We start from the raw sequence: 11,019 nt of genomic DNA on the forward strand, positions 1-11,019 counted from the left end.
ATTCCTCTCCTTGACCCTCCCCTGTTTGCCTGCGCAATGTCACTTGGTGAATTTGAGGAAGGGTCTTTAGGGGTCTTTGGATGAAGGCTCCTTCAGCTTCATCACAGTGGACTTTTTACCTTTTGCTCATTATGGGGAACTGGCTGGAACCCAAGCTACCAAACCGACTGAAACAGGACTGGCGCCCCCTTTTTGCTGTAAATCTTGGCTATCTTGTCTCCTCAAGGTTGCAGCTGGTGCTGTAAAACTTCTTATCTCAGCATTTAATGAAGTCCTGTTTTTTTTAGCACGATTGGTTACATACAGCTCTAAACTAGATATTAATTATGTGCTTTAAAATGTTAGCTTGTTAGTAGGCCCTTATTGTATAGTTGTTTAACCCTTAAAATGTTAGTTCCCTCTATCAATATAACTTCCTAAACAAGTTTCATAACTTTTTACATAGAACTTAACCACCTTTTTCCCTTTTCCAAGTTCAGAGTCTGTGCCTCATTTGGTTATACCTGTAAACATTAAACATCTTAGCACGAATCACAACTGCATTTTTCACAACGCTTTATCCATCTAAGCAGGGAGGCAATGAGGCAGCAGCGGGTGGCCAGAGCCCTTTCCCTCTGACTGCTGTCACTGTCCCCGTCTGTGCAGGGCTGGACCCCGGCCCCATTCCCAACCCCACGCTGGCTCCTGGGGAGATGCTGGTTGCTCTGCGCTGGCTGGGGATGAGCCGGTTGCTGTTCCCCACCGTGGCTGGGGGTCAGGGCAGGCAGTAGGGGATAGTGCCCCAGCCCCATGGCCCTGGGTGGCCGGTGGCACACACCACAGCACTCGGGCATGGGTGGTGGGGAGGGAGCCGGAGCGGAAGGGCAGGCGGGAGGCAGGGAGGAAGGACAGCCGGTCTCCATGCTGCGCCTCTCCCCCGGGGCTGCCAAACAATGGCAGGGAAAGCGGTGGGGAGCTGGGAAGCGTTGGGACAACAACAGGACACGCTCCGGTCGCCTGCACCCTGCTCCTGCCAGCGCCCAGCAGCCTCCCTCCTGCTGGCACTCGTCCCCCGGCCACAGCCCCATCCCTGGTCCCACGGCTCCCTGCCCCACCGCTCCCTGCCATCCTCCGTCCTCAACCCTCTCCTCCCCTCCCAAAGCTTTTGTTTCACTTCTCTGGAGGGAAATGGATCTAAGGCTCAGGTTTCCAAGGTGGAAAAGCAATTTCTTCCCTTGCAAATTGCCCTTGTTTTGTTCTGTTGCCTGATCCCCACTGACTCTGCTCGCTGGGGACAAGGACCCTGGTTGCCCACTGGCTCCCAGGGCCACCCTGGTGGCCAGTGGGTCCCCTGGGGGCTCTGCCCACGGGTCCATGGCTGCGTAGTTGGGTGCAGGAGACAGAGGCTTTTCCAGGGGTGCTGCCTGCACCTCTGGGCTCAGCGAGTGCAAAACGGGTCAGCACAAAGCTGCAGCTGCAGAGTGGACTCCTGCACAGCACCAGGGCTCTGCAGAGCTCTGCTCCGGAGAGACAGGTCCATCAACTCTGCTCTGTGGAAGTTTTAGCTCTATTCCCTCTGCAGCTGAGGTGAAACCCTAAGTTTCATGACCTGAGGGCTCTGTCCTGTTGCCTGGGGTCTCCTGGGCAGGGCAGACCATGCCGCAGCATCCTGCCCTCGCCCCTGCTCCCCCCGCGCTGAGGATGCTGAGGGCCCCCTGCCAAATTCCCTCTGCCCAGCTCCTCTCGCCGGCTTGAAATTCGCTTGGGAAAGAAAGAAAAAAAAAAAGCAAAACAAAACAAACCCACTTAGACTAACAAATAACAAACCTGGCAGCCGGCCAGCGATTCAAAGGCTCCAAAAACGAAGCCGAAATTTGCAGCTGGCCACGCTCCCTGCCTGGTTTGGCAGCAGCGCTGGTGTCTGAACACCTGCCAGGGCCAGGAGCGACTGCGGTGCCGGCAGCGGAGCGCGCCGAGCCGGCCGCGGGGCATCGTGCATGCCCTGGCACCGCTGCCGGGGCCGGGACTGCTGGTGTACCCGGGCCCCGGGCTTTATTCTCACAGAAAGGGATATGCTGGCTGCAGGGAGCAGCTGCTGGGACAAGGAAAATGCCTTGGAAAACTGTTTGCAAACAACTGTGCTGCTGCGGGAGGCAGGGTGTGCGCCGGGCTCTCCGCACAGCCGGGTTAACAGGACGGCATCGCATGGTTCTCCTGTGTCCTGCGGACATTCTGGGTGGCCAGATTGGCTCTGTCCCCATCCCAGGGACGGTGTCATCGCCCCCTGAACAGCGTCTGGTGCTGTGGGATGGTGAGGGAGCGCGAGGCCAGCTGGGCAGGGAGGTCAGCGCGGTGCTGGGGAGCACGCAGCCGGGCGAGAAAACACAAGAGAGCCTGGCAGAGGGTCGGGGCTCCCGCGGGGTAACACAAACTTTGCTAATCTTAAATGACACGGAGTCAAAAAGGTACAGGGGAGCGGAGGAGCCGAGCGTGGCTGACGGAGGGGCAGGACATGGGGCTGTGGCCCCCCGGCCTCCCCACACCCGGGAAGGGGTGTCATGCGGAAGGGTAATTGGATCCCAGGATTTACTGAATGATACTGTGGATTATTTCACAGCCATCATGTCACAGGGTAATCTTGTTATGGCATTATGTGGCCACGTGCGTGCACAGCCCCGGTGTGCCCATGGCTGGTGACACACGAGGACCTGCCTGGGATGTCCCTTTGCTGAGGGTTGGTCTGAGAACAGACTACAGAGAGAGGGTTGGTTACCCCAGGGCGGTTGGTGCCCTTTGGGACCTGAGGGTGTCTGGAGTACACAAGAGCCTGGGACCTTTTGGGGAGCTTTGTGGCAGAGCACAGAGCTCCAGGGCTGCGAGTGGCCTTGGCAGCGTGGCCATTCCTGCCCTGGTGGCATGGGGAATGGGGTCTCACCCCAGGAATGGGGGTTTTAGCAGAGCCCAGTGTATGGGGATATAGCGGAAGATTTGGCAAGGAGGTTAGTTAAATGTAAATACGCTTAAGTGACTTGCATCTGTCTGTAGAAAAAGCACATACATCACACTAATTGTTTTACTGACCTTGTGTGCTTCATGAGTAGAACCTCTGTGTTAGATAACATAGGCCTGTGAGAAACTCCAGCCACCTTATCATTATGTCTGAGATTCCTGCTTTGTTGTGAGGAAGAGTGGGAGGCTGTGCCTGCCTGAAGCCGTGAAATACAGGCGAGCTCAGCAGGCCCAGCGATCTTCCAGCAGGGCTGAACTGACCAGCGCTTGTGTCCCCGCTTGTGCCACCTCTGCCTGGGAGCTCAGGTGTGGCTTCGGAGATCCCCCAGTAGAGAGGTAACTAAAATAAAACTTGCTCTTTGCAAATGCATCCATGGCTTCTGGCTCTTCTTGCGATGTGCGTGTGTATGTGTACACACCCAGACCCAGGAGTGCCCATTCTGGGAGACCTGAGCCCTGTATTTCCCAGGGGAGCACAACCAGGGTGTCCCACAGAGCCAGGGGGGGCTGGTGGCTGGGATGCTGCATGGGACTTGGAAGGGGGGTCTACAGCTACTGCTGACCCCATAACAAATGTCCCCCATGAGACCAGACCACATTCATCCTCCTCCCTGCAACACAGTCAGGCGCTTTTCTGAGCCGTAACGGAGGCAACTCCTGTCTCTGAGACAGAGTAAATACGGCTCACCCCCACAAAGTGTGTAATAGCAGATGAGCCAGAGCAGAAAAACAGCCGCGACCGCAGCTTCCTGCCACAGCCCCATAGCCACAAGGAGATGGAGGTGATGGAGATGACAGAGACGGGTGCCCGGAGCCACGCGGGTGTTTGGCAGCATGGTTGGGAGTGAGAGACCCCATCCCACCATGGTCAGTGCCTGGATCCCCCAGGCTGGGGCTGCTGGATGGCAGTAGGAAACCTCAGCATCCTCCTCCTCCTTCCTCCCTCCAGTTTGGGATGGGGAAGCGGAAACTGGAGGCAGTGCTGCCCAGCCCCACAAAAGCCGCTGCCAGCTGAGCCGCGGCACTGGGCACAAAGTCTGTGTTTTACCAGGGATTAATGAACTTTGGTGCTTGTGCCCCAATGAACTTCCACCCAGAAAAGAAGTATTTGTACCCGGCAGCAGCGAGTTTAATCAAAAACAAGCTTTTATAGTGTTTTGGGGGTTTGTTTGCGTCCAGTTGAAACGGTGAAATCTGAAACATTGCAGATGCAGCCAACTCTCCCACAGCAGCTTTCCAACAGGTTAACTTTGGACTGGGATGATAACGAACTGTATGCTAAACACACATGTGAAAGAAGCTTAATGCCAGCATGTTTGCCTTGTCTTCAGCTGCTCCCACTCTAATTTTCCCTGGCTTTATACATTTCATTCTTTTAAGTCTGCAGAGCAGGGAAAGGGTAGCAGTGACTTTATCCTAAGATGGTGCATGACCTCCTGCTTAAAAACAAGGGCTGGCTTTATTTATCCCAAAGCTGGGCTTGGGGAATAACAGAAATGTTTATTGTCCCACAAAAGACTAACTTATCAGCTATTATTAGAGCAGGGATGATAATTCAGAATGAGCAGCTTATTAAGCACATTTAACCCCGTTCTCTGTTTATGGAAGACCTGGGATTTGTTTAGATGGTAACTGTGGTTGTTAGAAGGGTTTTCTTCTGAGGCTCTTTGGAGACAGAATGTGCACGCACCCTGTGTCGGCATTTATGCCACGGGCTGTTGTGCCGCCGTGGTGGGTAGGTAGGGCAAAAGACAATTCACAGGGCACCTGCCCGGATGAGGAAGCAGTTCTGGCTTGTACGTAAGACTCATTAAATTGCTTTATGCAACTTGTCCTGCCTGTACAGCTCAGCCACCAGAGTTTGTGTGAGGCAAACGCAAAAAGCACGTGAAGAAAGCAGAACCGAATTTGCCAGCGAGAGCTGGTTTTGATGGATGCTTTGCTGAGGATCTTTCCTCCAAAGAAGCACAGCTGAACAAAGCCGGGGGGAGACGGAGGCTTTCCTGACATTGTCAGTGCTGGGGACGGAACAAGTGGGGTTTTGGAACAAGGAACACAAATGTGTGTTTACATGTAGACACAATAGGTTGTGTGCTCACCAGTGCTGAATGGGAGCAAACCGTGGCTGAACTGCTGCTGGATCCTGCCAGGAACGGAAAGACTGAGACAGCAGCACCGGCAAACTCAGCCACGAACAAACTGCCAGCGTGCAGAGCACTGTTCGCTTCCCTTTCACCCCTGCTCACCTCCATGCAGCCTGCAGGGCTGTGTGTAAACGGCAGCGTGTTTAAAAAATGCACCTGTATTTCAGCAACCTCACTGCCGCTGCGAGCTGTGCTTTACTGTCCTCTGTGCCCGATAAACTTGGGGACACAGATCACAGCAGCACTCAGCACCAGCGTGCCCTGGGCTCACTGCCAGAGAAGCAGTGCCTGCAGAGAGGGGGACAGTGCGGCAGAGAGGGGGACAGTGCTGCAGAGACAGGGACAGTGCTGCAGAGGTGCGGACAGGCAGCCACTCTGGCTGGGGTGGTGCTGGCACTTCTTGCTGCATTTGCTGCTTTTCTCTTCCTTTTCGCCACCCTTTCCAGGAAGAAATTGTTCCTAATATCCAACCTCAACCTCCCCTGGCGCAACTTGAGGCCGTTTCCTCTGCTCCTGGCGCTTGTTCCTGGGGAGCAGAGCCCGATCCCCCTGGCTCCAAGCTCCTTTCAGGCAGTTCAGAGATCAGAAGGTCTCCCCTCAGCTCTGTTCTCCAGCTGAACCCCCCAGGTCCCTCAGCCCCTCCCATCACACTTGTGCTCCAGCCCCTTCCCCAGCTCCATTCCCTTCTCTCAACTCGCTCCAGCACCTCAAAGGCTTTTTCTTGGCGTGAAGGGCCCAAAACTGAACACGGGATTTGAGGTGCTCGGGCTCTGCTCCAGTGCCGGTCTGGCAGAGGGTCTGCTCTGCCCATGGGTTCCTCCTCAAGCTCCTGCCAGCTGCATCATCCCAGTTCAGCCCTGCACTGGCTCTCAGGGCTTCCCAGGTGGAGCAGCAGGAGCGGGCTCCTTGTTCTCCTTGCCATTCACGACCTGTGTGCTCAAGCCAGGAAATCCCAGCCCTCTGGCACTTGCCAGGCTCCAGGTTTAAAAATACTTAAGGAAAATAATCCTCCAGTCTCACCGAGGCCAAAGTAATTCTGGGCAGGTTTCAGAACAAATACTGGGGGTTGTGTTTTGTCTGTTCTCGGCAGGCGCTTGGCTCAGCACTCGCTGCCTCCCTGGGGACTCGCGCAGCCGTGACGTCTTGGTGTCCGTCCTCGGCCACGTCGTGGTTCGGGAGGGGACCGTGCCAGGCAAGACATCGCTGTGGGAGCGCTCAGCCCCGCTTATCAGCCAGGAGTGGCCTGATGACGGCTAAGGTGTCCACGAGGTTTGGGAGTGCGGCACTTCATGCCCAGGTCCATGGCATTCGCCCAGGTCCATGGCACTCGCCCTGGCCAGTGCTCACCCTCCTCCTCCTTAAGCAGTGCGTGGCAGAGTCTGGGGTTCTGCTGGCCCCACTGCCCTGCCCCATGGCTCTCTGGCCTCCACAACACCCACGTGCCAAAGCACCAAGTGCTCTGCGCCTCCCCAGTGACCCCCCCAGTGCTGAAAAACAGGACCAGAGCTGGAGAGCAGCTTGGAGCTCCAGCTTATCCCCATGGTGATGCTACCATGAGATCACTGAAGGTGCCATTCTCCCAGAAGCAGCTCAGTCACCAAACCCACCAGCAGTGGAAACGGATCCTAAAGATGCGTCATGTGGAGAGGGAGGGTGCTGAAGCCTGTTGGAAGATCAAGAGACTTGGCCATGGATGCCACCAGACTCTGACAGCTGGGGACCACACAGAGCAGGCTACGAAACAAGGTGGAAACAGGTTCTCTGGGGAGGGATACAAGGGAGGGTAAAATGCAGGTGAGGCAATGTTATTGACACGCGAAGTTATTTGGTGCAGGATATGGTTGAATTTTTTGCAGAGCCCCCACCTTTTCCTTCCCACCCCAAGAACAGGAATAGAGTCATTAAAACGGCATGTTCTGGGACACTGAAGATCCCACGGGAGGGCTGGAGGTGGTGGGAAATACGCCCACCCCCGCGGCCTGACCCCGTCCCCCTGCCTCTTCCTCAGGGGTCCCCAGGTCTGCCAGAAAGCTTTTGGAGGAAGACGATCCCAGCATTTGGTGTATGTAGCAGAACAGGATCTCGTGCTGGTCAGACTGGTTTGGGTGACCCCAGCTCGAAGAGGACAGCAGTGCGGCTGGGCTGCGGTTGGATGTTCATCCACCAGCACCGTCCTAAGGATGGGGCCTCCGTGTCACCTACAGCACCTGGTGATGTCCCATCCTGGCAGTCTTCACGCTTGCAAAGGCGCAGTCACTCCCCGGGGTGAGATTCGGCTCCCTCTAGATGACCGAACTCCTCCTGACAGCACCTGCTATAGATCCTATAGGATGGGCTGCTTACTTGAGCAGGGGATCAGTGCTGCCAAGATGTGTTTGTCAGGCAGCCAGCACTCGAGAAAGGAGGAAAGGGAGTGTGGAAGGAACGAGTCAGTGTGCTGGGAACATATGGGATGGCAATCTGTGGGGAAGGACAGCAGCCCCCACGCTCCCTAAAGAGCGAGTAGAGACCCTCACATTAGCATTGGAAAGAACATTGAACGGCATCACTTTCCTCTGGCTCCAGGGACAGCAAGGGAGGAGGAACACAGATACTGTTTCTTGTGCCAGATAAGCTCCTTGGCAAAAGGCAACAGGCTGGTGTACGCTGTGGCATGAGGGGCCCGCGGAAAGGAGCCAGAGAGCGCTCGTCCCAGAAGATGGAGAAGAGGCACAGTGCGAGGGCCAAGAGAGGACCACAGCGTATGTGTGGTGTCTCTCAACATCTGCTATGTGGTCTGCATGTGGTCAATGATCCCTTATTTCTAGGCAGGCTCGCCAAGGAGAGGATCCTTACCCTGGCAGCGAAGATCGGGAGCAACAGCTGTGGGGATGTGAGCAGGAGCCAGGCAGTCAGCACCGCGCAGCCTCGTCTGTCCTGGGCAGGACGCAGAAAAGCTGAGCCAACACAAATAAAGCAGGCAAAGTTACACACCGTGCCCCTACAACTGATTTTGATAAGAAATTACCTCTGCTATCATTGGGTAACATGTATTGAATGCAATCAGTGCGCTGAGTGAGTGTAAGAAAAGCCTTAACTCCTCTTTGTGTTGGTAGATGAAAGTTTCTCTGACATGGCCACTAGTGGACATGGACCCAGAGGATTTGGGACCTCTTTGTGGAGACATAACCTTGCTAAGGGACAATCTGTGTCCCCAGGGGGATGTGTGTGTGAGCCCGAGGGCAGGCGGAACACAGAGCAATTAAAAGAGCCCAAATGGGTGAGAAGTGTCAAGCTAAATGAGCCTAAAGATAGCCACAACTGCAAAGGTATTCTGTGGTGTATTAGTGGCCATTTTGAATACCTTATCAGCAGAGCTTTCTTCCTAAACCAGATTATTTTCTAAACAATGACAGAGGGTGTTACAGCAACACACCCCTGAAGAATGTCAGTGCCTTTATCAGCCCATGGAAGCAGAACCTGAGTGTTCCCGGAGGACAACACTCCAACGCCTTCTCTTCCCCATCCATTGTCACGGCGTTGCTATGATGGGTAAACTCAAAGCCTGGAAGCTCAGTTGAAGTGAAATGTGAATCCAAAAGTTCAGAAGACCTTTTCCCAAAGCCTAGTCAGGAAACTAGAATGAATATCTCAGAAAGAACAGACCTTCCCAAGAGATTTCCAGTAATTCCTGGATTTGGACTCACGTTGTTACCTTTCTTATCAAGCAGGACACGCATATTCATGGCAGATGAGAGGGCTAGACTTTTACACCTGCTAAAGACATTAACCCCAACAGAAGGCAGAGCTCGTGATCATATATTAAGATTACTAGAGGTTATTAGTGTTTACAGCGGGACACAGAAAACCTGAATTTGAACGGCTCTGCCGTGGCCTCTCTCGCACTCTGGAAGACTTTAAACTTGATTAGTGTCCACAAGAAATGCAGTCAGCAGCAAGAGTGCAAGGCTGCTTAGAGTTGCTGTTCAAGGACAGCTTTGTTGCCCAATATCCTGAAACAATATCCTGTTTTCATCGCAAGAAAAAATTCCTAATGGGATTAATATTAAATCCGACTTTTAAAGGAAACAAAAATGCAGCAGCACAGAACAGGAAGAACTCCTTTCCACCTCCTACAAGACAGAGAAACGGGAGCAGCACAGCGCTGTCCTATGGCTTCTCGCTGCCATTCCAGTCCATTGCTGATCTGGTAACCCTTTGCTCACTTGTTTTTTGCCATCCCTGGCCACATTTTTCTGCATTTTTCTAAAACACGGCCGTGCTCATCAGGCAGCAGAGTTAGGGAAAGGACACACTTTCCGCCTGTTGTACAGCTTCATTCATCCCAACAGAGCTGGGGCTCCTCAAAGGACACTGGAAGCTTGAGCCCAAGCAGTGCTGAGCACTTGATCCTAGTTAGGATGTTAAAGCATGGCAAAGCTAAGTGGCACTTTGAGTTTGATCCAAAATTGCACTTTTAAATGATTATTCATCTTGTTGTCAAAGCAAAGCAGAGGGCAGACCTCTCCCTTCTAAGTCACACAGAAGTAGATGTATCAAGAAAACCTCCCACTCACTCGCTCTTTGGTTTACGCTGCCTTGCCTCAGAAGTGGGTGAATGAGTTTGTTGTAGTCCCTGCTCTTTTATCGAGTGCACCTGGCCCATTAAGTGCCTTGACATGCACAGAGCACACCCATAAACACGCTCACTGGGACTGCGAGGAGCGGTGGTTTCCTTTGATATGAAAGGGCTCGCACCTCCTCTGCAGCTGCTGCCATCTCCATCTGCGCAGTGTCACTGCTTTTCCCCTCTCTTGGCTCCGAGTTGAACTACACCGCACTTCTTTCAGCTCTAAAACAAATTAGAGCATTAGACATTCGACCTAGAAGACAATTAGTGTTGTTAGGCTGTGGGAGATGGCTGCTCAAGAAAAACATTCGCAGGTAACCGAATGTAGCCATCCTTTTGTGCAGCGTTCGGTACGCGTGGGGAGTGAAGAGAACTTGTTGCATCGGTGATGCAGATGGTTTTGCATCTAAAGGTTGATGAGCTCTGCTTGGGATGCAGACACGCTTCCAGCACAGGCCTCTCTGTATGCTGAGGTGTCGGGCACACTGAGCCCAGCCAAAAAAAAAGGGTGAGGGGAACGCCAAGGGCATCCAGCTCATCCCCAGCCCTTGGCTGCTTGGGGCACCGAGCAGTAGCCATGTCTAGCAGAGGCCGCTCGGGGCTTGCTCTGGCTGAAATGATCCCAGATACACCAGAAACATCTCCCCCAGGCAGCGCACGTCACCGCCTTGGTGGAAAAGCAGGCTGCCAGCTCAGGCTAGCAACAGTCAGAAATATGGTGGTGAAGACGTGAACACCGTAGTCAGGCAACAGAAGAGCTGATGGGTTTTAATAATGATCCTCCACCCCAAGTGAGTCCACCCAAGCAGGACAAGAACCCCCTAAGAGCGGGAGTGAGTTGGACCTGGGGGCATGAGGAGGTGACCCCGGCCCAGCTGAGGCTGGACGCGGGGGGGAGCACCCCCTTCCTGCCCCACGGGTGGGACCCGCGTGCAGAGTCACTCTCGCGGGACAAGTTAAAAGAGAAGTCCCCGAGACGATGCTGCGCGGTTCCGACCCCCGGCCGCATCCGGCCCGGCCTTCCGCCCGCCGCCGGCGGAACGAGCCGCCAACCCCGCTCCGCGCCGCCGCCAAGGGGACCGGGACCCGCGCGGGGGGGTGAGCGGAGCAGTCGGGGGCAGCGGTGGCCGCCGGGCCGGCTGCGCTCCCGGTCGCCGCCGCGTTCTCCCCCTCGGCGGCCCGGCGGGGCGGTACGTGCCGGGGCGCACGGCTCGGGGGCCGGGGCGGCGGAGGGGGGTCGGATGGGGGGTGCCCACGGAGCGGAGTGGCGGCGCGGGC

This window comes from Patagioenas fasciata, chromosome 21 (genome assembly GCF_037038585.1).
Source record: "Patagioenas fasciata isolate bPatFas1 chromosome 21, bPatFas1.hap1, whole genome shotgun sequence".
NCBI classification, from domain to species: Eukaryota; Metazoa; Chordata; class Aves; order Columbiformes; family Columbidae; genus Patagioenas; species Patagioenas fasciata.